Source organism: Malania oleifera, chromosome 4, assembly GCF_029873635.1.
Source record: "Malania oleifera isolate guangnan ecotype guangnan chromosome 4, ASM2987363v1, whole genome shotgun sequence".
Lineage (NCBI taxonomy): Eukaryota > Viridiplantae > Streptophyta > Magnoliopsida > Santalales > Ximeniaceae > Malania > Malania oleifera.
This window is the reverse complement of record NC_080420.1, coordinates 3,558,304-3,582,694: the sequence shown is the minus strand read 5'-3', so window position 1 is coordinate 3,582,694 and position 24,391 is coordinate 3,558,304. Positions and strand designations below refer to the sequence as shown.

At 34.3% G+C, this 24,391-nt stretch overlaps 1 non-coding gene across 1 annotated transcript; it reads left to right on the top strand.

Moving 5' to 3' along the window:
* The first annotated feature begins 10,100 nt into the window (after nt 1–10,100).
* Nucleotides 10,101–10,181, top strand: TRNAL-CAG (transfer RNA leucine (anticodon CAG)). The gene has a single exon. It is a non-coding gene; the product is annotated as a tRNA-Leu (tRNA).
* The last annotated feature ends 14,210 nt before the right edge of the window (nt 10,182–24,391 follow it).

Below are 24,391 nucleotides of genomic sequence, written 5' to 3'. Positions count from 1 at the left end.
ATTCATTCTCTAACATTTCTTTTACAAAGACTACAAATCCCTGACAACCACTCAGGAGCAGTCTCCTTGCCTGCATAGCTGAGATCACCTGAGGTAAAGATTGCACTCGTGACCCTATAAATCTGAATTCTGGTCGTCCTAACAGTCTAAATATTACTTCTCTTGCAGGGCAGTCTATACTCGCAAAATTAGCTACTAGCCAATCCATGCCGAAAATAATATCAAACCCATGCATGTCCAGCACTACCAAATCAGCAGATAGAATCCTCCATTGAACAACTGGACAACCACGAAGCACCCTACTACATCTTACTACTAACTCGGTCGGTGTAGCTGCTAAGAACTCAACATCTAATGTCTGTGTTTCAGCCCCACACAATTTAACACACCCCAAAGATACAAACGAGTGTGTGGCCCCTGAGTTAAAAAGTACAATAACTTTAAATGAAAACATATTAATCGTACTTGTCACCACATCGTCGGCTGTCTTAGCATCACCCAGCGTCAGAGTAAAAACCTTGGCTGGGACCATATTCCACTATTGGCCTCCACGTGGCACCTGGTGGCCTCCTCGAGCAAGTCTAGGAGTAGGAGCAGCACCAATCTAAGCCTGACAGTCCTTTATCATATGCCCCGACTCCCCACACCGGTAGCAAAACCTTGCCCGACACAACACACCCCCTAGTGTCTCTTCTCGCAAGTTGGGTAAGCTGGAGATGGCTGCACACCCGAAAAACCACGATTCCCAGTCTCTTGTCTCCGATCTCTATAGTAACCACCTCTCTTCCACGAACCACGCCCAACTCCCTACTGGGAACCCAAAGGTGCAGATCTCTTCTTCTGCCTCTGCTCCTCAGCCTCTAACATTCTCCAACCTTTGTTATAGTGGCCCTATTTGTAACGACCTAAAAATCTTGATATAAAATGAAATATAGTAAATAGAAAAGTCAACCCAAACCCGTGGGTAACGGGGACACTTGTCAATCACAGCGGAAACCTAAGCAACAGTAAGTATAAAATCTCAAAAATCCTACCATAAAACATAATACCAAAGTTTACTACATCATCAAAATACTGTATTTATATACAACCTCCAGAGCATCAAAATAACCCTAGGATCATACAACAAAAATAATCCTGATCCTAGTACAAAATCTTACCCTCCTAGTGGGGTAACTTAATAAGCTCAACGGCGGCCACAACCCGCCAATCTCTCAAGGTCTCTTGAAAAATCAAGTAAGTTCGGGGGTGAGACACATCTCAGTAAGGGAAATAAACTAAATACAGCTGTTTGGCAACATGAGTATATAATGCAGTTATATATACACAATATATTTTACATATCTATAGACATTCGTCATAACATACTGAATCATCATACACTTTCATATTTTCTAGTAACTCATATCATTCATAAATCATTTGTTTTATCAAATAATACTAAAAACATACCCAAGATGAATAGCTAGCTGATTTCATGTATTACCCCCCATGACGGGTTGTGCAGCCCGAAGGCTAGACCTGACAATGGTTGGCCGACCACTGTCGAGTCAAAAATGTCTGTAAGTACGATAGGCCTGCCGCATCCTGGTCTAGACTGCCAGGTGGAAGTTTATAACTCTACACTGAAAGCCACATTGACTATCCATCTCCCACCCCCTCGTGGGGTGGTTAGCACAAGTCTGAACATAGATATCTGATCTATATATAGCTATGGTACCGAGCTCCTGAAACTGAACTAAACTAACATCGGGGTTCTGATAGCATATAATACATGATATTGTGGCAGCTTCGTGCCGATCATTTCATAAATACGACCTCGTGCCGAACATTTCATAAATACGGCTTCGTGCCGAACATTTCATAATTACGGTCTCGTGCTGAACATTTCATAATTACGGCCTCGTGCTAAACATTTCATAACATTATCAAAATAAATCAATTATCATGTATTTCAAAATCATCATATACTGCATTATTACGTAATTCCTGAAAACATGCTTATTCGTAAAATTGCCGTAACGTAATACATTTCATGAAAAATAATACTCATGCCACATAATGCTGAATTAAATCATACGTTCCATCTAAAATCGTAATTCCTGTATACAGCAGTATTTTCCCAAATATACATTTACTCCATAATAGTCGTATAGAATACAAGTTTTTCTAAAAATAATTTACTCATACATAATATTAATTTGCGTGGAAAATAACTGTTTTAATTTATTCCCTTACCTGACTACTGAGAAAGCCCCTATAAATTTTGGTCTCACACCCGTAGAATTTCTTGACCAATACCCTGAAAATGAAAACTCGCAGAACTATACTTCAGTATTTTCACGTGTATATCATTTCCTATAACTATCGTAAGACCAAATTTGGCATAAAAAGTCTTACCTCAACTCAGGGATGAATTTCAACGGAGTTCCATCAACGATCCGCTTCGGCAGATATGTAGAGAACTTCTCGAGGAGCGTCGTGGTAGCTTCAGATCATCGATCCGGCGAGCGACGGAGCCAGAATCGAAGATAGAACAGAGAGAAACCGTAGGGGGAGAGAGAGAGAGAGAGAGAGAGAGAGAGAAAGAGTTTTTGTAAATTTTGACATTTAAATCCGGGTTTTTGATATTTGTATAACTGAATTCGTCAACGAGCCACGTCATCTCGTTGATAAGTTCTTCAATAATTTCGTCGACGAAACCCACTCCTCGTTGACGAAATTCAGACTGCTCAAAAACCTCTCTTGGCATTTCCTCGTCGACGAATCTTGCCTTCGTCGATGAGGCCCTGATAACCTCTCTCGGTTATTCCTTCCAAAGTGCATTGTCATTAACTTCCCCCTTCTGTTACTGTTTCCATTTTCCATCCTCTTAATCATTATTTAAATCCCATTTATTATTCGGGTTGTCACACTATCCACCAATTCAATAAAATCCTGTTACTTTAATATCGATACCTGCTTATGTATTTCTCTTCTCAGACCTTTCTCAAACTGTTGTACCTTCTTTTCTTCATCTGGTATGATGTACGAGGCGAAGCGAGATAATTCAATGAATCTCACTGCGTACTACTGTACGGTCTATTGTCCCTGCTTCAGATTCAAGAACTCCTTTATCTTAGCTTCCCTGGACGAAACCGAAAATACCTGTCGAGGAATGTCTTTTTAAACTGCTCCCACGTCATCTCCACAAGTACTGTCCTCTACTGCTCTAAAAGTTTCACCGCCGACCACCATCTCTCGGCCTCTCCAGTCAGTTTATATGTAGCGAATAGTACCTTCAGCTCCTCTGAACACTGCAGCACTGCAAACACTTTCTCTATCTCCTGCAACCAATTTTCAACGACTATAGGGTTTGTTCCTCCTGAGAAAGTCAGAGGATTCATATTAATGAATTTCTCGATCGAGCTACCGTGGCCCGCAGACGAACCTCCCAGCTCCCTGGAATTCCTGACAATTTCTACCATAACCTGCTATGCCACGCTGCGTAAAACTGCATCTGAATCACCACCCGCAACACCTAAGGGTCCAACACCCTCATTCCCACTGGCGTGGGCACTACTACCACCAGGGTCCATCCTGAAAAACAAATAACTTAACTTAGAACTCCTTCACTATACATATCACCCAACCAATATAACATTTTCTCTTAATTAATTCATCTCTCATGATCTTAATTTAAGGTTCAATCCTGCAACCTAAATACCCAACCCGACGATAGTTTCCCATGACTTTCTTGAAATCGTCACCCCAGGAAAATCACATAAACCACTATGGAAGTCCTGCATCTAGACTACAAAACCAGACCTTAAATTCCCTTATCCCATACTCTCGTATGATTAAAGCTGCATTTTAGAGTTTACAAAACCTAGTATCCTAGGCTCTGATACCAAACTGTAACGACCCCCTTAACTAATCATATAATAGAACATAGTAAATAAAATAGTCAACCTGAACCCGTGGGCAGGAGGGACACTTGTCATACACAGCAGAACCTAGGCAGCAGTAAATGTAAATCATCAACCTTAATACCACAAAATATATAATACCATAGTTAACTATAATCCCAAAACACTGTGTTTATATACAATCTCTCAAAAACACAAAAATATCTCTAGGATCCCACATCAGAATTTCCTGATCCTAGTTCAAACTTACCCACAAAACGGGGTAGCACGACAGACTCAACGGCGGCCATGACCCGTTGGTCCTTCTGGGTTTATTGAAAATTATTTAAGTTCGGGGGTGAGACACTTCTCAATAAGGGAAAATAAACTAAATACAGTTGTGTGGCAACATGAATATTTAATGATAACACACATATACAGTACATTTTCCATACCAGAAAACATTAATCATTTAATAACTGCATAAATGTATACCTTCATATTTTTAATAAATCATACTAATCATAACTATCTAGTATAGCTAATAATACTGAAAACATACTTAGGATGAATAACTAACTGATGTCATGTATTACCCCTCATAACGGGTTGTGCAGCCCAAAAGCGGGACCCGACAATGGCTGGCCGACCACTGCCGATTCAAAAATTCCTGCAAGTACGATGGGCTCACCACACCCTGGTCCAGATTGCTAGATAGACGTCTACAACTCTACACTGAAAGCCACATCGACTATCCATCTCCCACCCCTTCGTGGGGTGGTTAGCACCAATCTGGACATAGGTATTTGATCTATATAGTTACGGTACCGTGCTCCTGAAACTGAACTAAACTAACATCCAGGTTCTGATAACATATAATACATGATAATATAGCGTTTAACATAAATGGATTGATATCATTTTCTATAACTTCATAAATATGACCTTGCACGGAACATTTCATAAATACGACCTTGCGCCGAAATCATATATCATACACGGCCTCGCACCGGCTATCAGTCACGGTCTTGCGCCAATTATCTCATACAAATCATTCTGAATAAATAAATCAATTATCATGTATTTTCAAAATCATAATGTACTGTATTTTTTCATAATTTCTGAAAACATGTTTTACTCGTAAAATTGTCATATCATAATACTTTTCATGAAAATAATATTCATGTCACACAAAACTGAGTAAATTCGTACATTTCATTCTAAAATCACATTTTCTGTATAACAGCAGTATTTTCCCAAATATGCATTTTCTCAGTAATATTCAAATATAATACATGTTTCCCTGAAAATTAATTTGCTGATATATAATAATAATAATAATAATAATAATAATAATAATAATAATAATAATAATAATAATAATAATACGCGTGGAAAATAATTGCTTTAGTTTATTCTCTTACCTGGTGTTGAAGATAACCCCCTAAAAATTCCACTCGTCCTGCACTCGCAAGGTTCCCTGTTCAACAATGCCCAGAACTAAACTTCAGTATTTTCACGTGAATATAATTTCCTATAAATACGAAAAGACCAAATTTGGCATAAAAAATCTTACCTCAACTTAGGGATGAATTTCAACTCGCTTCCACCAACGATCCGTTTCGGAAAATTTGGAGAGAACTTTCCTAGGAGCGTCATGGTGGCCTCAGATTGTCGATCTGGCGAATGACAGAGCCGAAATCGAAGAGAGAGGAGAGAGAAACCGTAGGGAGGAGAGAGAGAGTGATTTTCCTAATTTTTCTGTGTTTAAATCCGAGTTTTAGGTTATTTATAGAGTTGGATTCGTCGACGAGTTCTTGAAGAGTTTCGTCGACAAACCTTCACCCCTCGTCAACGAAATTCAGAGTTGTCAAAACCCTCCTCGGTATTTCCTTATCGACGAGACATACCCTCGTCGACGAGCCTATACCCGCGTCGTCGACGAAGTCTGCTGCACCCTCTTTTCTATTCCCATTTTTTTTTCTCTTAATTATTATTAAAATACCATTATGTTTCGGGTCATTACATCGCTTCTATTTATAGGTGGGCAGCCCAGGAGAAAACTAGCGCCTGTTTTCCCTACACCCACAAAATCGTTGCCGGTTTTGCAGTTGACTCGCCTAGTTGACCCAAAACCGACGACGATTTTCTTATGCTCTTTGAAACCATCTACGATTTTGGCCCTGCCAACCAAATTCCTTCTTTTTTCTTTTGTTTTCCTTTATTTCTCTCTTTTATATTTATTTTCTTTTATTTTCCTAGTTCGGGTTTAGACTTTAGCTTTGTACTCTTGTGGACTTGACCAAAAATACAATACAAAATTGTTTTCTTTTTATCGAGTCTTTATATGACAAGTGAAAAATAGTTCTTATTTTGATATTGTGACATTCCTTCTTATTGCAAAATATAATTAAAAATGGAATTAAAATTTATTATAAATAAAAAAATAATAAGAAAAAAATTCAAAAGTTTATTTTGTAAAATACAAATATGGTCTTCTTTCTTATTTTCCATGATTACAAAATGAGAAAATATAAGGCATGTGTACTTGCAAAAAAAATTCATTTTTTTTTTAATTTTTAACTTCAAAGAATTACAAAAATGTAATATTATTTTTCCATCGTTAAAAATAAGTACGTAAAAATATTTAAAAATTAAAAAAATATTTTCTTTTTCTAAATTTTCACATAAATATAGAGAGTTTTAAAAATAAATTTTTTTTGCAATTATTTAAAAAATAAGTGTTCTCCTTCACAATTGAACATACTCTAATTTCTTGACGCTATATATGTCAGTGGGACAATTAGAGTATTTATTTTGTCAATTTTCTTGATGCTATGTAAATTGGGCAAGTCAAGTTTATGTTACTTTATCCAATAAAATAAATAGATCTTCGTGTAACTTATGGCAAATGTTTTTTAAAAAAAGATTTTATAGGGCAGCTAGGGTTCTCTAATCTACCATGAACTCTTTTAAAATTATATATATATATATATATATATATATATATATATATATAAATAGAATATCATTTTTTCATTTGTTTTTAATATTTGGGGGAACACTTATCTCTATTAGATCGATAGTACACCTACTCTTCCTATAATACTACATAAATAAGTGTTCGTTGGGTCAATTAAATTTAAAAATACATTCAATTTGGTCAAATAAAGAATAAAGCTCTTCACAATTCAAATTTATCCACCAAAAACATCACCGGAGAGCAACACAAAATCGCCACATGACAATCCTAAAAAATAGCTCGGGTTTATCCAAATTCAACCATTAGGCCAAAATACATATAACAATAAATTATAGATGGTATTAAGTTGACTTAGCTACAATATTATTAGGACCTAGGTTGGTGAAGTAGTTGTACCCTATCTTATTTATTACATTATATCAATAAAATAAATATATTTTTTGTTTTTCATTTTTTCTTTTTTTCAAAATTACTTCAGTATGCTTCAATGGTTACATTCAAAGGTAGTCGTAACTTGAAAATTAGATGTTACATTTGTTTTCAAATCCTATAGTTCTAATCCAACTAAATTCAACCCATTTTACAAATAATCCATTTTATTAATTTTAAACCGTCATATAAATTATTAGATATATCGGATGCATACACAGAATGTAATACGATTTCACCATATGTATGTATTTAACTAAATTAATTAGTTTTTTCTATCATAACAAAATCATATTAGATATGATATATCTAATATTTTTCCGCATCCATCTGATCTGAAATAAGCTTGACTTGAATTTGAGCTAAGTTCATTATTTCTTTAAATAAATTTGGTTTGAATAAACTAGATTTCAAACTCATCTTCGAAAGTAAATTTTGGAAATAATATAAAATCAGGATGTTGATATGAATTAATATAATAATTAAATTATTAAATATCAAATTATATTTATTTTAACTCGGTCCGTCTATGTACCTCGACGAGATGTGTTGAGAGCTCTTCGGTTAGAAAAAGTAAAGGATAAAAGTGTATTTTTAAGGAAATACATGTTTAAAAACTAGTAATGTACAAATAGAAAGTAATCATCTATAAGTGAACCAATTTTGTGATTGGGAGTTTCGATTTTAGACTTTAGATTTGTGTTTATGTGGACTTGGGCAAAACATGGTACGGAATCGTATTAAATTTCATCCAAATTCATATAAATTTAAATAAAAAATTCTAAAGTTATGCTCGTAAATACTATTTAACTATATTTATTGTGTTCTTTTTATTAAAAAAAGGTTCTTAATTTGATTTTGTGACATTACTTGTTTATTTCAAAATATAATTAAAAATTAAATTAAAATTAATTTAAGAAAAAATCAAAAGTTTATTTTGTAAAATACAAATATGGCTTCCTTTCTCATTTGCTTTGGTCACAAAATGAGAAAATGCAAGGCATGTTTACTTGTGAAACAATTTAATTTTTTATTTTTAACTTCAAATAATTACAAAAATGTAATATTACTTTTTAGTCATTAAAATATATAGATAAAAAGATTTAAAATAAAAATTATTTTTTTCTAAAGTTTCACATAAATATAGAGTTCTAAAAATAATTTAATTTTTATAATTATTTAAACATAAAAATAAAAAGTAAGTGTTCTTCCTAACAATTTAACATATTCTAATTTCTCCTTATTGTCGATGTTATGTGAGTTAGTAGGACAACTAGGGTGCATGTATTTTGTCGAATTGACTTTATGGGTCCGAACTAGACTAATTATGATGGTTATTCTCGGACGCATTGAGCTTACCATTTATAATGAACAAGACATAAATAGAACTATTTCGTTCTTTCACGTTTTTAAATTTATAGTATTTTTAGTATTTAAATTTTTGCTAAAGAGCAGGAAAAACTCGTGAACCCTAACCCCTTTTACTTTAAAAAATTTCCCAAACTTCTACTAATATTTGACTTTTGAGGTTCGTATACTTTTTTGTATCAATTTAATTACCATTAAATAGTCATATTAAAATTCAAATACTTGACTATTTTACCCTTTCTGTGCCCTTCACATTTAAAATGTTTTTCATTGGAGCAACCAACTTAAAAATTTTCAAATTAATTTCCTATAAAATCAAATAGACAGTTAAGTAATCATCACATGTAACAAAACTTTGTGAAGCCATCTCCTGAGTGAAGAAATTAGTCAATATATGATTGGATTATCCCTTTTGAATCAATTAGGTGTATACAGGAAACTTGATTTCACAAGACATGAACTAATCCATCTCTGATTCCGAAGCTTTCTCCACCTTTATCGAACTCAAAATTTAAAATTTAGAAGCCTAAGAAAAAAACCTTAAATTTGTACGGCACATGATTGAACCTTCCTTAATAATAATAATAATAATAATAATAACAATAATAATATAATAATAAATGTGAAGAGTGAGGGACAGGTTTCATGGGGAGAGGGGCTGCTGCCGTAACAATAATCCTAAAAAAAAAAAAAAGCGAAGTCCAATTTTAATATATTAATGAAATTATATTGCTTCCTCATATCTCTCTCTCTCTCTCTCTCTCTCTCTCTCTCTATATATATATATATATATATATATATATATAAAATTCAAAATTAACACGTATTTATCGAAATTTTGCTTTGAGGTCAAAATACATGTAACAATAAATTATAGATAATATTAAGTATGTCTAAGTAAGAAAAACTATTAAAATTATAGTTGACTTAGTTACAATATTGCAATGGGTAGCTTCCGATATGTTTGAAAGTCCTCGTCCAAATGAATATTTTATAAAGAGTCGACAAGGAATTCTATCAATAGCTCATTGGTTAAGATATGTATATCATTATATTGAAACGTAATTATAGTATTTACCATAATTATCAATTGAAATTAAACTATATAATTTATTATGTACTTAATACAATAGCTCATAAATGATCCTATCCATTTTGACCCATACCCAACCATTTAATATGTTTATCTATCTATAACTATCAATTATTATTCTAAAATATTTCTTTAACTGTCCACGATTATCTCAAAACCAAATTTATCCTTATAATTAATAATTATCTCAAAATACCCCTGCAATTATTTATAACTATCCAAAAAAAAACCCTTTTACTATTTAATTAGTTATTTACTCTTATCATTTTTAAAAAGTTTTAAACAATAGATTCGTGGAGGTTGTAAGTAAAATTAATTGTTTGAGGACAGGAAGTATCAAGTCAAGATGGCCGAGTTGGTCTAAGGCGCCAGTTTCAGGTACTGGTCCGAAAGGGCATGGGTTCGAATCCCATTCTTGACAGGTTTTGTATGTCCTTTTTCGTAATTGGCTACCACATGGCATAATTGTGAAGCTAGTGCGGTGATTTTTGTAAAACCTTATGATTGAGAATTTCGATTTTAAATTTACATTTGTCTAGATTTAAAATATAAAATAATATTGAATTTCATTTAATTCACACAAATTAATATAACAATCCCAAAAATACTATTTAAGTATATTTATCGCTTTATTTTTATTGAGTCCTTATGTATGTCTAGTATAAAAAAATTAATATACACTTTCTAAAAACTCAAAAAATAAAATAAAAATAAAAACACCAAAAATCTCTTTCCCTAATATATAATATAGATACTTGTGCAATATTATTTATGCCATTTGTGTACATATGTAACATATAAAAATAAAAAAACTTCTAATATTATATATTGCTAACTTAAGTTTATTTAAGATGATATCACAATTTCATTATTGTATTTATTTTGGTGTCACACTAGGGGGTCCGAAGGGCTTGTTGGTGGCTGGAGTTCCTATGTAATACAAAAAAATAAAAATAAAATAAAATAAATAAAAAGATAAAAGGGTTACCATGATAAATCCCAAATAATCTATTTTTTCTACATTTTCTCAACTTATAAACCTCAAAAAAACATTTAAAATCCCAAAACTAAGAATCTTAAACCTTACCTCAACTTTGGAGCGTTTCCCGAAAAGTCCAGTTTAGAAATCTGTTCCTCTATATGTGTAGAGAATCTTCCCTAAAACATCGTAGCGGTCTTCGTTTGTCGATTTGGGCTGAATCCGAGCAAATTTGGAGGGAGAAGGGAGAGATGACGTTTTAAATAGAGAAAATCGGAGGAAGAATGATTTCTTCGCAAGGAAGCAACTTTAGATCTTTTTATACATGATGTTGCCATGTGAATTCGTTAACGAGAAGACAGGATTTGTTGACAAGTTACAGAAGAAACTTCGTTGACGAGATATTGTGTTCGTCGACGAAACTAAAAATCCGAAATCTGCTAAGATATCTTCGTTGACGAGGGACTGAACTTCGTCAACGATCTCTAGAAGAACACTTGTCGACGAAGACAGGATATTCATCGACGAGGTCTGCTGTTTAACTTTCCAAAATTTTCCCTTTTTCCCTTATTCTTTATTTATCTATTCCATTTATTATTTTCCTAATTATTTAATCATTATAATTTTCCAGGTTGTTAGCTTTTGTGCAATCCCAAGAGGGGGGGTAAATTGGTATTTAAAAATTTCCTCCTAAGTTAAACTAATCTAGCAACAATATAACGCAACCTAAGAGCAGTTTAAGTATATATGAAATTGCAGATACAATATATTAAATAATTTTCAGTACATGCACCACAATTTTAGTATTTCTCAACCAGATATAATGACGTGTCAATCAGATATGCAGTATATTCAGCAGACAAATTTAAATCAAGCACAAAGTAGAATATAATGTAGGAAATGTAAAAGTGACACCGAATATGATATCGGGATTTGGCCAATACTACCTACGTCCCCACCTTGGCACACCTATACAAGGATTACACTATAAGCTCACTTAACGGGTGGAGCGGCACCATTTACAATCAGATCAATTCATGGGACCGACCTCAACCTACACCTTACCAGGATGGTGCACCTAACTTTCCTAATTGAGTCTACGTCAATCTAAGATTATTCAACAGGGCTAGTCTCCCTCTTCAGGCTCGTGCTTGGAATACAACAAATTTAACCGATAATGTGCGTACACGTAAAATGCTTCTTACACTAAGCAGATATGTACCAATATAATCAACACACTACCAAATGATAAGATATGATAAGTTTAGTGTAGTCTTAATGTCTACTCTCAAAGATTAATGCAAATATGACAATAAGTTCGTGAGAGTGTATGTGAAAAAATCTTTGTGTCAAAAAACAACAGTATCAATCACAATTCAGCAACAAAGATCTCAAGCACACTTCAAATATCCTTAACAAATATTTTTCTCAAGATAAATCACAAGAGATATTTGAATTTGATTTGTAAAATAGTGTTTATCTTCAAGCACACTTTCAAACACCTTCAACAAATATTTTTCTCAAAATAAACCACACAAGATATTTGAAATTGGTTTGTAAAAATTATTTGATATTTGTGTCAAGATGATATTATCAATCAAAAGGTACAATAACAAAGATCTTCACAATACAAGCAAATATCCCAAAAGTATTTTTCTCAAAACTAAGCACAAGGGATATTTGAAAATGGTTCGTAAAAAATTTATTTCACAAAAAAAGCAATATGAGCTATTGAGTATTGCAATGATGATACAAAACTCATGAGCTTTACGAAGTTTTCCTATAGAAGACTTATTAGTGAAGTCCCCTAGAAAAACTCGAGCTTACTCTTGGATAAAAATGTAATGACCAAATTTTTCATACCATTTTTTTTTCACTGCTATATATAACTGTGAAGTTTCATTGCTCTGATACCTTTAAATATAACTCAAACCATCATCACGAACCAGATAGGGCCTGTGGAATCTGAGACACAATATCCAACCTAAATAGCGGAAAGTAGAATACATACAACCATAACCATATATATATATACAATACCAAAGTGTCATAATATTTCCCAAAATATACATACACAACCATCCCCAAAATATCCTCATCTGAACCTAAGGACTACTCAAAAATGACTACCCGAAATACTCACCCTACTGTCAGGGCAGTACTGTAGTCCCCTCTACCTGCGAGCATAATCTGCTCGCCTAACTGGATCACCTGAAAAATATTAAATCACTGAGATGAGACAACGCTCAGTAAGACAAAATATGCTATTGCTAGTGTGTGACAGGTGAGTGTACATATTTGTAAATCTGATTTAGATATACCATAAATAACTGAATCTGAGAAAACACGTATAAATGATGTACAGTATAGCTTATACTTATGTTGCTTAACATAAACTGTTTTTCTAAATTTTCTATTCATAATACTTCTAATATTTATAGGTACATTTATGGTTTCTGTAAATTTGGGTATATATATAATAACTGAGAAAATTTCCCTGGATGGATAACTGAAAGTCATTATTTGACCCCTTATGACAGGGTTGTGTGACCTGGAGGTGGGACCTATCCTGACTGGCCGACCAGAATAAGTCAACTGGACTCCGAAAGTCAGATCGACCTCCTCAACCCTAACTGACGGGGAGTCTGTCCACAACATAAGCTCGATCGACTGCTGATATCTACATACTATCTGAGTTATGCGATAGCACTTTGAACTAAATATAGCTACAGTACCGTACTCTGCTGGTTGAATCTGGTCCATTAGGGTCTGATACTATATTTGTAACCAAATATCTATATTACTGTTTTACCATGATTTTTTAATAACCAAAACACTGTAAACTGATATGATAATATAAATATCTGACTGAAATCATGGTATTCTGAAAATGCTGTAAATATATGTTTCTATGATATTTGTTGTCTAGTATATTGTAAAACATGGTATTTGTAAATTGTATAAATACTGTACAAGTCTGTTCCAAGCTCATGCCACACAATTAAATAATAAGATTTACATGCCCAGAAAACTGTATTTTCTGTTATACTAATATTTTATGGTTTGAATAGTAATCTGGTATAACATATATTTTATACTGAAATCATACTAAAATTTCCTAGCATAGCATATTTCTCTTACTTGACTATCTGAACACTAACTGCTATTACAATCTCTCTCGTGCGGCATTTTATCATTTCAACCTCCTAAGATACACACATATAATTTCCCAATCAAACAACTGAATTCACCTAAACAATCATCACATACATATTTCCCCAAATCCATATGCACAATTTCCTAAACTATAATCCATATATCATTTTACCTGGGTTCCTAAAATACCACCCACTAGGGTCCTCAACCCTTGCCTACAAGGTCCCAAAACACCATATTCCTGAAAATATAATACTCTAATTTACTTCACAAAACTCCAATATATTCCCATATTATAATGACCCGTAGAATAATGGTATTTAAATAATAAAGAGGGAGGGAAATGGAAACAGAAATATAAGGAGGAAGCAGACTTCGTCGACGAATGCTTCACGTTCATCGATGACATTGCACTTTGGGTTCATCGACGATGGCGTCCTTCGTCGACGAGTTGATACCAAGAATATATCTGGGCGACTCTGAATTTCATCAACGAAGGCCACAGTATATATAGTGTTAAACGAGGATTTTTACGCAGAAATTCAGAGGAACTCTCTCTCTTCTCTCTCTCAACAGTTCCTTCTCTCTCTCTCTCTCTCTCTTCAATTTCGGCCTCATCGTTCGCTGGATCGACAATTTGAGGCCACCATGACGCTCCATGGTGGGACAAAGTTGAATTTCATCCCAGATTCAAGGTAAGGTCTTTTTGTCAAAGTTTGGCTTTCCAGCAGTTGTAAGAAATGTAGTACGCAAGGAAATAGTGATATTTTGTTCTAGAATATTTGATTTTCGGGGTATTGAGTGGGGAGCCCAGCGGGTGTAGGACCCATCACAATAGGAGATTTTAGTAGGTGTCGAGTAAGGGAAATATGCTATGTTAGGCAAACCTATTATAATTCAGTATAAATTATATGTTTTCAGCAAATTATTATTCAGATTATTTATGCAGTTTCAGAGCCTGATAATGTTGATATTTAATTGTGTGGCATAAGTTAGTATTAGTTCAGTACAAGGTTTCCATAATTTTCAGAATACCATGATATTCAGCATACATGCAGAAACTTGTATTTTGTAGTATTTTCAGAATATTATGATATACCTATTTCAAAGCCATAACATTTAGTTCATACAGTAAATCAGATATTTCAGTTATTCAGATATGCAAATATCTCAGAATCTCAATTATTACAGCTTACTCAGCAATTTATATGATGTTATGGTTATTTCAGATGTTATAGAATCATGGTAAAAGCAGTATTTTTTAAAAAATATCAGTTACGTATATAGTATCAGACTCAAAGGACCATATTCAGCAGTAGAGCATGGTACTGTAGCTATATTTAGTTCAGAGTGCAACCCCTATTCAGATAATAGGTGGTATTCAGAAGTCGATCGTGCCTATGTTGTGGACAGGCTCCCCTTCAGATATGGGTTAAGGGGGCTGATCTGACTATCGGAGTTCAGTTGACTTACCCTGGTTAGCCAGCCAGGTTAGGTCCTGCTTTCGGGCCACACAACCCTATTATGAGGGGTTAATTCATGACTTCAGTTATCCGTCTAGGGAATTTTCACAGTTATTATTTATACATATTATGATCAGATTTACAGATGACAACTATTCTACAAGTATTATCAGTATTATGAATAGAACATTCTGAATAATCAGTTTATGTTAATCTACGTAAGCATGTTTTATATGATAACAGGTATACAGGTTTTCTTAGTTTTGCTATATATAGTATTTTTTTTATTTAAATAAGATTCTCCAAGTATATGAATCACTTGCTACACCCTAGTAATAGCATATTTCTTCTTACTGAGCGTCGCCTCATCCCATTTAATTGATATTTTTCAGGTGACCAGCTTGGCGAGCAGATCAAGCTCGCAGGTAGAGGGTATTTTTGTGTAGCCCTAGTTCAGTTATGTATTTATATTTTGGGAATATTTAGCACTCTAGTATTGTATTGTATATGTATATGGTTGTGGATACTTGACTTCAACTTCTCGCTGCTTAGGTTGATGTTTTATTCCACCAGGAGTTATCGGCGCAGTTTAACTTAATATATAAATATATACAATTTTAACAGGTCGTTACACATATAATACTAAATCTAGGCTCAAATGAACTTGGTAATACTGGAAATACTCAAATAATCCACTCACCCTGATTTTGGGATGGTTCCCAAACTTCTCAAATCAACATTTTGCTCCGACTATGTTGTAGAGAATCTCTCCAGGATCACTGTGGTAGTTTCTAATCATCGAACAGGGGAGAGACAGAGCCAGAAACTTAGAGAGAAGTGAGAGAATCCCGTTTTTAGAGAGAGAAAATAAGGGAGAGAGAATTTCCTTCGCTAAAAACCCATTTCCTGCATATTTATAAATGTCTTGACACGTGGCCTCGTCGACGAGCCATGTCACCTCGTCGAAGAGTTCAAGAGGAGTTTTGTTAGCGAACCCCTACTCCTCATCGACGAAATTCAGGTCCTGAAAATTATCCTCTCGGTATCTTCTCGTCGACGAGACACGTGTCCACGTCAACTGTAATGACCTGCTAATTTTTAAAATATATATATATACCAAAATTTATATTGCTCCGATGCCTGCTAATTTAAATCTAACCATCAACCTAAGCAACGAGAGGTTGAATACATAAAAATGTATCCCCATATATACTACAATACCAGAGTGTCTAAGTATTCCTCAAACTGTACATACACAACTGTTCTCCAAAAATACTCCCTACTGAAACTAGGGATATACAAAATAACTTCCCAAAATACTCACCCTCAGAAAGGGTAGTACTGTAGCCCCTCTACCTACGAGCTTTATCTGCTCGCCTAACTGGATCACCTGAAAAATATTAAATCACCGGGATGAGACAATACTCAGTAAGATGAAATATGCTATTGATAGTGTGTGGCAAATGAGTTACACTTCTGTAAAAATCTGATTTAAAAATATCATGATTAACTGAATCTGAAGATACAGGTATAAATAACATATGACATAACTTATATCTATGTTGCTTAACATATATGTCTTTATGAATTTTCTATTCATATTACTTCTAATATACATAGCTATATCCTCTGTTTCTGTAAATCTGTATATACATATAATAATTGAGAAAACTTCCCTAGATGGATAATTGTATGTCATGATTTAACCCCTTATGACAGGCTTGTGCGGCCCGTGGGTGGGACTTATCACTGGCTGGCCTACCAGGATAAATCACTATTCTATGAAAGTCCTATCAGCCTCCTCAACCCTAACTGATGGGGAGCCTGTCCACTTCATAGGCACGATCGACTGCTATAAATCCACATAATATCTGAGTTATGTGGTTGCACTCTGAGCTGAAAATAGCAACGGTACCGTGCTCTATAATCTGATCTCTAATGGTCCATTAGGGTTTGATACTATATAATACATTTCTATATACAATCTATCTATTTTACCATGATTCTGTATTAACCATGACGCTGTAATAAATTGTATATGTATCAACTATATTTCTGAAATAAATTGTAAATTTATATGTCATGGTACTGTAAAACTGTATAATCATGGTATTATGAAAAACTGTAAAAGCATTTCCCTGTCTGTATATTCTGTAAAACATGATCCTAAAAATACTGTAAAACATGTTTCTATATACATATTGTAAAACATGATTCTGTATTATATCCCTTTTCTCATGCCACACAATAATTAAAACATCTTAAACATAATTTATAAACTGTATAAATTCCTGCTCTGAATAATAATCTGGTAAAAACATATAATTTATACTGGAATCATACTAAGATTTTCTAGCATAGCATATTTCCCTTACCTGATTTATGCGAAAGTCTCTGTGACTGTTCCTACACTCGCAGGGTTCCCCACTCAACACCCTGAAAACAACATTTTCCAAAACAAAATATCATTATTTCTTCGTATACTACGTTTCTTATAACTATGGAAAAGGCATTTCTTATAACTATGGAAAAGGCAAATACTGAATAAAATGTCTTACCCTGAGATTGGGATGAAATTCAACCCAACCCCACCAACGATCTGCTCCAGCAGACTTGGGGAAAACTTTCCTAGGAGCGTCGTGGTGGCCTCAGATCGTCGATCCGATGAAAAAAGGGGCAAGGATGGAAGAGAGAAGAGGGAAGAACCGTAGAGAGAGAGAGAGAGAGAGAGAGAGAGAGAGAGAAAGAGAAAGAGAGAGAGAGGATATTGCTGATAATTCTATGTAAAAATTCGAATTTAGGACTATTTATACTCTAAGCTTCGTCGACGAGACATGTCACTTCGTTGAGACATGTCACTTCGTTGACGAGGCCACGAAGTACATTCGTCAACGAATAACTACTCCTTGTCGACGAAGTTCAGGAACTGACATATAATCTCTCAGTATCTTCTCGTCGACGAGACACGTCCTCGTTGACGAGCCCCTCATGTGTGCTCGTCGATGAATCCCCTGTGTTCGTCAACGAGACCCTGTTATATTCTTCCTTTAATTCTTCTTTCCTCTCTTCCTTCTGTTATTAAATTATGATAATTATTCGTGTAGTAACCTGGAAAAAAAATTAAGATTAATTAATTAAATATTATTAAATTAAACAAACAAATAAATAAATAAATAATTGAATTGATTTATTAATTAATTAAAATAATATATGTAATGATTAAAGTAATACATAATATAAGTTATATATATATATATATATATATATATATATATAAAAGTAATATAGTATATTATATGTTAAGGAAGAAGCTTCAGGATAGATTTTTTTTTTTTTGCTTTGATCCTGAAATCCAGAGGCTTTGATTTCACCTTTGCATAGTTCAATTTCTTCAAGTTCTGGAGCCTTCTTTCTGCGCCTTTCAATTTCTCTCAAGCTCTCTCACGTACGCTCTCTCTCTCTCTCTCTCTCTCTCTCTCTCTCTCTCTCTCTCTCTCTCTCTCTCTCTCTCTCTCTCCTCCGTTTCTCATTCTCTCTCTCCTCAATTTCTCGGCAAATATTCGGCCAATCGAAAATATGAAAATACCACTGGACTCCATTCTTCGCCACCGACATATGTACCGAAGCGGATTTGTAATAGGAGTAATGTAGGCATATCTCTTAGGGTAAGGAAAATTCTCATTCTTACCTCAATTTTTCTTAAATTTTAAGCCAAATGGGTGATCGGACACCACCACGAGAATCTAGGAATGATTATCTACAAGTCTAGTGAAACAGATTTCTCGTGGGGTCGTTATAGAAATAGCCTCAAAATTAGGATAAATGGGTTATTTAGAAATTAATTGTTATTTAATTATTGTAAATTAGGAAATATTAAAATAATATTTTATTCGGGTTGATTTGATTGAATCAGGGTTCGGGTGAACACTGCGGGTATAATTTTGGGAGCCCTGCAGGTATGGTTCAGGGAATTAGGTAAGGAGGAATAAAATTATATCAGTATTTTATTGAGGTGAACTGATTATTTACGAGTATATGAAAATTATTATTTATTTATATGATTTTTTTAGAACAATTTGAATACTGGAAAATGATGATTTTGTTTAAGATTTATATTTGGGATAATTGCGTATGATATTAAATTCATGTGACATGGGAACAATCTCTTAATAGATTGAATATGAATTACTGTGGTATTTGGGTTTGCATGTGGGGATGTTTGGAATGATTATGGCATGATGAATGAATTGTTATGTTTGACTCCTAAGTGGAAATGTATTGATCTGTTGGGATACTGTGTGGGAAATGTATTGATTTGTTGGATTCCTGTGTGGAAATACATTAATGCGTCTGTGTGAACTAATTTGTGTGGTTATTCGTATACATCTCAATATAATATTGGCATGAGGATGTTGTTATATTGCCTAGATATAAATCATGATATGACATTGGCAGGTCGAGGAGCTCGTCATATTTTCATTTATATAGGGTTGGACATTGGCAGGTTGAAGAGCTTATTATATTGATGTACGACGGGTAGGTCATGGGGATTGGATATGGTGAATAGTGGTGCTTGTGTGGGCCATGTGTCACGGAAGCTGGAGTGGTGCCTATGTGGACCACATTATATCCTGTGTGGATAATGGCGCCTGTGTGGGCCATGTTATATATCCTGTGTGGATGGTGGTTCCTGTGTGGGCCATGTTATGTACCCTATTTGGGTAGTGGTGCCTGTGTAGGTCATGTGTAGATAAGAAGTACGTAGGCGCCTGTGTGGGCCACGTACTGATATGTACGCAGTTGCTCTGTGTGGGCCACGTACTGAGGACATTGGAAGGCGAAGTATGAGATGCATGATTTCTGTGTGGATGTGTTGTGCGCATGTGAATTTAATTATAGCATAATAATAATGATATAGCATATTGTGAATGCATGTGTGTGCATGCGGAGAGATAAACATACCACCAGGGGCTTGCTGAGAAAGGCGAGTGCTCTGATAGGTAGTTTCTTGGCATCAGTGCAAAGGGATGCTACTTGTATGGGTGGGTAGACATCTCGATCCTCGGAAGCCTTTGCCTTTAAAATAATTAAAATGTGTATACTGACGGTGAGGTAATTCTCCACTTGAGGGCTTATTGAGTAAGGTGAGTGCTTTGGTAGGGATCTTTAAGGTACCAGAGTAGAGGGAAGCTCCTTGTATGGGCGGGTAATCTTCCCTATCCTTGGGAACTTTCGCCTGCATAAAAATTATGTACTTGTGCATATTGGATGTGTGTATGATATTAGATGTCGGGAATGTTATTAATGGTACATTTTCTCAGTTGTTATTGATATTATATGAGAAGCAGTTTATTTTGATATGTAAATATTAAAACTCATTTGTCACACACTGTTATAATTTATTCCTCCCTTACTGAGAAGTGTCTCACCCTGGTGGATTAACAATTTTTTAGGTTCTGCTGGAGACCGGGTTTGAAGGCCTATGCTGGGACTGTTTTTGCTGGTTACTTTTTGGGGTATTGTGAGATACTAATATATGTATAGATATATTTGTACGGGATTATGTTTTAAATACTGGTTGTGGATATAGACATCTGGATGTTGTAGTGTTTGTTTTTGGGTTGCTATATAGAACTCTGGTATTTACTTGAGGATATTTATTTTTTCGCTACAGGCATGTTAATTATGGTATCTGATACAGGTGATTAGAACACAAGGCACCCGGGCCCCACTTGGCGGGTTCGGGGCATCACAATTCGGATCTTTACATCGACAATCCCAAGAAGCCTATTCGTCGACGAGACCCTGCTAACTTTCTTAAAAATTTTCCTTTACTTCCTCATTTCTTTTATTATTTAACTACTATAACTCTTTGGGTATCTACAAAAAATATATCTCAATCAACTAGAACTAACGAGAGTATAAGCTTAACTAGAAACTCGCAATAACACTCTTACTTAGCAAGGTTTGCAATAAGGATGAGTAAGATAGAAGAAATGAAGCTTGAATATGAGAAATAAAGCTTTTGAAAATCAAAGAAAATTTGCTAATTGTTTTGCTAATCTCTCACTAATTTTTTCAAATGAGGAGGTATATACAGACTTCCTCAAAATTATAACCGTTTGGGACATATGAGTCATTTTTGCAAAAGTTTAAGTGAGGTTAATAAAAATAACAGCATTTTTAACCTCGATAATTTTTGCTATCTGAGAGCATCAGTCGACCGTACTTAAAGTTTGGTTGACCGAGTGTCTGGGTTCGGTCAGAGAATTTTGAACTAGGAAGATGGTCGACCATACTTAAGGGCTTCAAAAGCGATTTTCCAAATCTGCGCGGTTCAGTTGATTGGATCATTTTGAGCTAGGAGGTTCGGTTGATTGGGCGGTTGGAAATTCCCACGTGGGGGTTCGATCGACCAGGGCGTTGCCTATATGTTTCTGGTCAGTCGACTGAGAGGTCAACTTGTTAACCTAGGGAGGTTCGGTCGACCACGGCGTTGCTATATGTTTCTAGTCGGTTGATCGAGCGGTCAACATGTTGACTGGGTTGGGGTTCGATCGACCGAGGATCTCAGTGTAACTAAGTTTGGTTGACCGAACATGCCAACTTCGGCATTTTCGGTCATTTTCTCTTTAAAATGTTGTCCCTATTCATATGGTGATTAACTTAATTTTAATAGGGCACTCATTTATGCATTATTGTGGGTCCTATGGTTGATTTAAGGCCTTTGGACATATACCCTAAAAATAAGAGGATCCTAAGGTCATTCAATAATCCTTTGAGCTTATCCATCCTACTATGCGGGTAAAACATTGATTATTACAAACCATTTTCCCTAATTACTATTATAGACCTAGATTGAATAATAATGAATTACGACATAAAATTAATCTTCAAGGTCTTCATGCTCTACTTTATGTTCCATCAAAGTATCTGCGAATATAAACCTGCACATGAACTAGATTGCCATAAAAAACAAAAAGTATTTGTCATTTTCAAAACCGAGTATGACTCATAGGGTCAATGTGGGTCTTTACAAGAAAAGCAAAAAATGATAGGATTTTGCCTTGATTTGCTCGCCAAATTTAAAATCGCTATCCGACCTCTCCTTACCATTTATAGATTGCCTTGAATCACCTAATATAGTCTAATCTGATAGAAAGTGAAAAAAAAAAAAAAAAAAGCTCGGAATGACAACGATTTTGCCCCAATTTGCATGCTTGAGGTCAAAATAACTATCAAACATTTCTTTACAATTTCAAACTACCTCGAATCACCCAATACAATTTGATTTGGTAGAAAGAGACCAGAAAAGCCTGTAATGACGGTGGTTTTGCCCCGATTTGAGTCTCTAAGGACAAAATCATCATCAGGCATCTCCTTACCATTTCAAATTGCCCCAAATCACTTGGTGCATTTTGATTTGGCAGAATGAGACTAGAAAAGCCCATAATGACATCAACTTGCCTCAATTTACATGCTCGAGGGTGAAATTGTTGGACCCCACCTAAACATTTCAAGCTATTCTAGATTATCCGAAATGATCAAAAATGGAAAAAAACAAAGAAGAAAAGGTGAAAACATGAAGGAAAAGATAAGAAGACTTGTCGAACTCTGTCTGAAGAGTGAACACTTAGGCCAATACCTTAGATGACACTCCAATTCATTCTTCAAAACTACCCTAAAAAAGTCTCAAATCAAAACGAAAAGTAAGGTAAAAGACCTAAATTTTTCTATATAACGGTAAGGCAAACTAGGGTGTCTTCAAGGGTTAGGATAGACACATATAATTATTTGGGTCATAAATGGGTATACCCGCTTAATCCATCAACCCATTTAAATTTTCAACCTTAATTAATCTATTTAATTTATCACATTTTGAAATATATTACAAGTAAATAACTAATATTATAATTCGAATTTCTATGTATGTAATGTAATTATGTATTGTTTAGTTTGAATATTTGAATAATTACATGTATAATTTAACTTGGTTTTCAAACTAATTAATATTCATGCATGTTTGTAATTTCTATCACGCCCCGAACCCCGAAATGGGACCCAGAGGTGAGTAAAGTAACCTAACATGTCTCTGTATCATACAAATCATCAAAGATAGAGTACAATGGATGATCCCAAGCACCTTAAATACATCCAACATAATCATATACGCAGCAGAAAAAGTCATTCTATATCAACATATCTGTTGCGACGTCCCGGAGCGCGTGTGCACCGGGCGGCGAAATAAAAATGTGTTTTAAAATTTTCAAGGAAAAATAGGAATATTTGAGTCGCCACTAACCTTTAGTATGGTTAGATCATATGATTACTACCCCGTTAGGGGTAGAATGGGTCTACGTTATCAGAGTTGGGCTTGGGAGTTTGGTTACGCAAGGGGAAGGTACAAGCACCCCCTATGCGCCCGTTCTTACGAACGGTACCTAATTAATTTGAAATTATCCCTAAGTTAATTTAAAAAGTCTTTAAATTACTCCTTTTATGAATTTATAAATACACCTAAAAAATAAATAAATAAATAAATAAATAAATATAATATATACATATATATATTCCCTCAGAGCTTAAGATACATAAAGCCCGAAGGCTCATACCCCCGCATTAAAATCATAGGGATAAAGAAAATCGAAATTATTTAAAAATAATAACAATAATACTAAAATATAAAAATAAGTACCATAGTACAAAATAATAAATATACAGTATAATAAGTAATACCATATATATTAAAGTACTAAAACTACCCTAATAAGTAATACTAACTACAAACACAGTAATAATACCATATATACTAAAAATACTATAATAATGCTTCCTACCATACTAATAATAATAATAATAATAATAATAATGGTACGCACATCGAATATTATATATAAATATGACAATACAAATGTAAAAATAATTAAATCCCATAAATAGTATACAATATATCAACATGCAAACACAATTATGGAAATAATTCAAACTACAAATCTATTATGCAAGTGTATACATGTACAATATGGAAACAAT